Raw genomic sequence first — 6,352 nt, forward strand, 5'->3', positions numbered from 1 at the left:
TGTTTTTCTACTGAATTGTGTGAAGCCATCAGTATCTGTGTTCACTGTAGTTGGGTGCTTTTATTGACAGTAACACAAGTGAAAAAAATACTTTTCATTGCTAGCAATACCAACATACGAATTAGGAGCAGGAGTAGGCCACTCGGCCCCTTGAGCCTGCTCAGCCATTCAATAAGATCATGGCTGATCTGATTGTAACCTCAACTCCACATTCCCGCCTACCCACAATATCCTTTCACCCTCTTGCTTATCAAGAATCTATCTACCTCCGCCTTAAAAATATTCAAAGACTCTGCTGCTAATGCCTTTTGAAGAATAGAGTTCCAAAGACTCACGACCCTCTGAGAGAAAATTTTTTTCTGTCTTAAATGGGCGACCCCTTATTTTTAAACAGTGATCTCTAGTTCTAGATTCTCCCACAAGAGGAAGCATCCTTTCCACATCCACCCTGTAAAGACCCTTCAGGGTCTAATTTGTTTCAATCACGTTGCCTCTTACTCTTCTAAACTCCAGTGAATACAAGCCTAGCCTGTCCAACCTTTCCTCATAAGACAACCTGCCCATTCCAGGTATTAGTCTAGTAAACCTCTCTGAACTGCTTCCATTTACGTCCTTCCTTAAATAGGAGACCAATACTGTACACAGGTCTCCAGATGGGGTCTTATCAATGCCCTGTATAACTGAAGCATAACCTCCCTACTTTTGTATTCAATTCCCCTTGCAATAAATGATAACATTCTATTAGATTTCCTAATTATTGCCTGTTCCTGCATACTAATCTTTTGTGATTCGTGCATAAGGACATCCAGATCCCTTTGCATCTCAGAGCTCTGCAACCTCTCACCATTTAGATAATATGCTTCTTTTTTATTCTTCCTGCCAAAATGGACAATTTCACACTTTCCCACATTATACTCCATTTGCCAGATATTTGCCCACTCACTTAACCTATCAATCTATATCCCTTTGTAGCCTCCTTATGTCCTCTTCACAAGTTACTTTCCTACCTATCTTTGTGTCATTAGAAAATTTAGCAACCATACCTTCGGTCCCTTCATCCAAGTCATTTATAAATTATAAAAAGTTGAGGCTCCAGCACTGATCCCTGTGTCACACCACTCGTTACATCTTGCCAACCAGAAAATGACCCATTTATGCCTACTCTCTGTTTCCTATTAGCTAGCCAATTTTCTATCCATGCCAATATGTTACCCCCTACACCATGAGCTTTTATTTTCTGCAATAACCTTTGATGTGGCACCTTATCAAATGCCTTCTGGAAATCTAAGTACAATACATCCACCACTTCCCCTTTATCCACAACACATGTAACTTCTTCAAAGAACGCCAATAAATTGGTTAAACATGATTTCCCTTTCACAAAACCATGTTGACTCTCCCTGATTACCTTGAATTTTTCTAAGTAGCCTGCTGTAACATCTTTAATAATAGCTTCAAATATTTTCCCTAAGACAGATGTTAAGCTAATTGGCCTGTAGTTTCCTGCTTTCTGTCTCCCTCCCTCTTTGAATAAAGGAGTTACATTCACTATTTTCCAATCTAATGGAACCTTCCTCGAATCTAGGGAATTCTGGAAAATTAAAATCAACGCATCAACCATCTCACTCGCCACTTCTTTTTAGACTCTAGGATGAAGTCCATCAGGACTCGGGGACTTGTCAGCCTGCAGCTCCAACAATTTGCTCAGTACTACATCCTTGGTGATTGTAATTTTCTTGAGTTCCTCCCTCCTTTATCCTGATTTACAGCTATTTCTGGGATGTTACTTGTATCCTCTATGGTGAAGACCAATGCAAAATATCACACTCTGGATTTGCAGGGTTTTTTCAAAGAGGTAGAGAAAGAGGAGCTGACATTCTAGATTTCTCATGTTTTCTGAGAGAGGTGCAGGAGAGATGAGCTGCGGGTTTCTTTTCTGCAGGCTACAAAACCAACTGCTTTTCAACACTGTCCACACCCCAACTGAACCAAAACAATATCTCAGAAGCCAAACCACTTCTGACCACCATAAATCTTGACATGTCACTTCTCTGTAAACATCTCTCCCAAATCACCAGGGTTTCTGTTGGTTATTTATCTTACGGCATGTGATATTCAGTAAAGGTTATTTTCAAACACAACGGGCTGAATTTTACAGACCCCACAACATCAGGGTTCATGGTGGGGGGAGACTGGAAAATGTCTCTGAGAGAAGGCTGCCACGCACCCTGATGCCGGGTGGGCCCAGCCTGATATCGCCAGCGGCGGCGAGGCCTCGTGGCGGCCCCTCCGCCACTCGGCGATGGGACCCCTATTAAGATATTTAAATAAATTTATTTATGGCCTGCTGCGATCTTCCTGCCACTGGTCGGCACTCCTGTGCCTTTGGATCCCCGTCCGGGGAAACGAGGCGGAACACTTGTGGGGAGGATGGAGGAGATAAGCTTATCAGTGCGGGGGTGTGGGATCGGGGTCAAAGTAACATCATTGGTGTAGGGGATTGTGCGAAGGGTTTGAGATGAAAGTTTATGCACTTTCTCGGGGGTGGGGGTAGGTTAGGTGGACAAGGTAAATGTTTATAGGGGGAGAGGGCAAGTAATTAATTTTATGGTTATTGGGGGGGGAGGGGTGGGAGAGGGGCAAAATAAATGTATTTTTTATTCACTGCATCTATAAATATTTAAATTTAATGGTAGGGCTCAAAGCCCTTTAAAAAGGCATCAGCACCTGCGCACAGGCAGCTGACACTATTGTCAGGGATGCCCGACATTGTTTTCGCCCACCACCGATTTTGGCAGCCGACTTGTAAAATTCAGCCCAACATCTCAAGTGTCCTTTCAGTGAACTTTCTACAAAAAACAAAGTCCAGCATCTATGAAATCTTCAGCCTTCCAAAATGAATCCATTTTCACTATTTAAATATGAGTCCTCAAAAAATATTCAACAACAAATGGAAGTACTTTCATAGCAATGTAGATTAAAATCCCCCATGATTATTGCTGTACCTTTCTGACAAGCACCCAATATTTCTTTCTTTATACCCCGTCCTACCATGTGGTTACCATTAGGGGGCCTGTACGCCACTCCCACAAGTGACTTCTTGCCTTTATCATTTCTCATCTCGACCCAAATCGCTTCTACATCCTGGTTTCCTGAACTTAGGTCATCCCTCTCTATTGCGATAATACCATAATTAATTAACAAAGCCACCCTTCCACCTTTCCCTAGCTTCCTGTCCTTCCAAAATGTCATGTGCCCTTCAATATTCAGGTCCCAATCTATGTCATCCTGCAGCCATGTCTCTGTAATGGCTATCAGATCATACTTATTTATTTGTATTTGCGCTATCAGTTCATCTGTTTTGTTTCAGATACAGAGCCTTTAGTTTTGTCCTTTTATTATTTTTGTAACCTCTAGCCTTGTCTGCTGATTTACTCTTAGATTTGTACTCCCTGTCTGTCCCTGTCACAGTCTGTTTATCTTTTTCCATATTAATACCTTTCTCTTTTGCTTTGTCTCTACTCCTTGATTTACCACATCTACCCAATTTGATCCCTTGCCCCCACTATTTAGTTTAAAACCCTCTCTACTTTCCCAGTTATGCGGCTTACTAGAACACTGGTCCCACGGTTCAGGTGTAGACAGTCCCGATGGTACAACCCCCACTTTCCCCAGTACTGGTGCCAGTGCCCCACGAACCGAAACCCACTTCTACCACACCAGTCTTTGAGCCATGCATTCATTTCTCTAATCTTATTTGCCATACTCCAATTTACACGTGGCTCAGGTAATAATCCAGAGATTATTACCTTCGAGGTTCTGCTTCTTAACTCGATGCCCAGCTGCTCATACTGACTATGCAGAACCTCTTTCCTGGTCCTGCCTATGTCGTTGGTACCTGCATGGACCACGATGACTGGATCCTCTCCCTCCCACTCTAAGTTCCTCTCCAGCCCTGAGCAGATGTCCTGAACCCTGTTACCGGGCAGGCAACACAGCCTTCTGGACTCTTGCTCTTTGCTGCGAAGAACAGTGTCAATCCCCCTCACTATGCCGTCCCCTACCACCACTACTTTCCTTTTTGCTCCCCCCCACTTGAACGACTTTCTGTACCATGGTGCCATGATCAGTCTGCTCATCCACACTACAGCCCTCGCTCTTGTCCATACAAGGTGCAAAATCCTTGAATTTGTTGCTCAATTGCAAAGGCTGAGACTCCTCCACTCCCGCCTTCTCAATCTCCTTACCTGCCTGACTTGCAGTAACACCATACTGTCCCTGACTACTGACCAGAACAGACAACCCTATCCTAAGGGGTGTGACTGCGTTCAGGAACAAAGTGTCCAGGTAACTTTCCCCTTCCCTGATGCATTGCAATGTCTGCAGCATGACCTCCAGCTCAATGACTTTGAGCCAAAGTTCCTCAAGTCACAGACACTTACTAAAGATGTGGTTGCCATGGATTGCTGTGGTATCCAGGAGCTCCCACATACTGCAGCAGCGACACATCACTTGTCCTGCTATGTATATTGTGTTAATTAAATTAAATTTATTTTTCTTAAATAATTTATAGTTCCCCTCCTTACCGAATTCCCTCACTTACCAAACTCCCTTCTTCACACTTTGTGCACACCAGCAGCACTCAATGATAGAAATGAAAGTTTTTCTCAATGTAACTACTTTTAAAGTATGTATGCCAGTGTGAAAAAGTTAGCATGGGAGTGCACCAGAGATGGTGGGATATCCTGAGGTCATGAAAGGTGCTAAAAAATGTAAGTTCTTTCTTTTTCTTTGTCTTACAGGACTGGAAGCCTCACAGCTGCAATTGAAATGTTGAAATAAAATGAATATTTGTCTCCTCTTTTCCGTAAGGTGTTGCCTAACACCGGGCCATGGTTCCACAGGTGCTCACAGTTCCCTAATTCTGAACCCTGACTATCAGCAGACCAGTGGACCATGGCAGAAGCTTTGGAAACTTTGTATCTGGATCAAATTCTGTCCTCACTCAGTCACAGACATTCACATTCCAGCAATGATCACTGGGTAGTGATGAGGACCAGGAACCAGGCTGAATTTTCTCTCCCCTGGCTTGGGAACCTTGGGGCAGGTTATACTTCCCGCTGCCCATCCAGGCTGAGATCAGAGATCGGCAAAGACCACTTATCAATCCTGGGATCTTTCTGGTCTCTTTGGTATACATCATAAAATGCACTTCCTGGGCTACCAAGAGACACATCAAAGAGCATTGACTCCTCAGTTGAGAAAACATCAATATTAAACCCAGTGAAACAGAGATAGACATCATCACCACTTGCCAGATCCTCTGTGGAACTATCTCTGGGGTACAACATGCAACCAAGGAGGACTATAACAACAGATCAAGGGACATGCCGGCCACATGTGCTGTTTGATGTCCCAGTTAAACTGAAGTCTGCTGTTGGAGTATATATACATGTTTAATAATCCATTGAAAACATCTAATCCAGAGTACACATTGTTGTGACTGCTTCGCATTTTATGTTATGCAATTACAAAACAACAAAGAACAGTACAGCACAGGAACAGGCCATTCGGCCCTCCAAGCCTGAGCCGATCTTGATGCCTGCCTAAACTAAAACCTTCTGCACTTCCGGGGACCGTATCACTCTATTCCCATCCTATTCATGTATTTGTCAAGATGCCTCTTAAATGTCATTATCGTACCTGCTTCCACCACCTCCCCCAGCAGCAAGTTCCAGGCACTCACCACCCTCTGTGTAAAGAACTTGCCTCGCACATCCCCTCTAAAACTTTGCCCCCTCACCTTAAACCTATGTCCCCTAGTAACTGACTCTTCCACCCGAGGAAAAAGCTTCTGACTATGCACTCTGTCCAGGCCGCTCATAACTTTGTAAACCTCTATCATGTCACCCCTCCACCTCCATCGTTCCAGTGAAAACAATCCGAGTTTATCCAACCTCTCCTCATAGCTAATGCCCTCCAGACCAGGCAACATCCTGGTAAACCTCTTCTGTACCCTCTCCAAAGCCTCCACGTCCTTCTGGTAGTGTGGTGACCAGAATTGCACGCAATATTCTAAGTGTGGCCTAACTAAAGTTCTGTACAGCTATGCCCCGACCGATGAAGGCAAGCATGCCGTATGCCTTAATGCCAATTAATCTTGTTATTGCTAATAAAGCAGGTCTAAAACATATATACTGCTCCCACATGTACAGAAGGTTATCTAACACCCCTTTCACAGATGGATACAAAGAAAGCTTGATGTCTGATACTTCTGTCACCTTTAACAGCTAACCTCTTCCTCTCTCCATTCCGACCTTTCATATGTTCACGTTATCGGCACCACTTTGTC

At 43.8% G+C, this 6,352-nt stretch overlaps 1 long non-coding RNA gene across 1 annotated transcript in view; it reads left to right on the forward strand.

The window, feature by feature from the left end:
• The window catches only part of LOC137376753 (uncharacterized), a 78,104-nt gene extending 72,614 nt beyond the window's left edge, over nt 1–5,490 (forward strand). Inside the window, exon 2 of the long non-coding RNA XR_010976292.1 lies at nt 4,803–5,490. This is a non-coding gene — a long non-coding RNA (uncharacterized lncRNA). The remainder of the gene's footprint in view (nt 1–4,802) is intronic.
• The last annotated feature ends 862 nt before the right edge of the window (nt 5,491–6,352 follow it).

This window comes from Heterodontus francisci, chromosome 13 (assembly GCF_036365525.1).
Source record: "Heterodontus francisci isolate sHetFra1 chromosome 13, sHetFra1.hap1, whole genome shotgun sequence".
In the NCBI taxonomy this organism is placed as follows: domain Eukaryota; kingdom Metazoa; phylum Chordata; class Chondrichthyes; order Heterodontiformes; family Heterodontidae; genus Heterodontus; species Heterodontus francisci.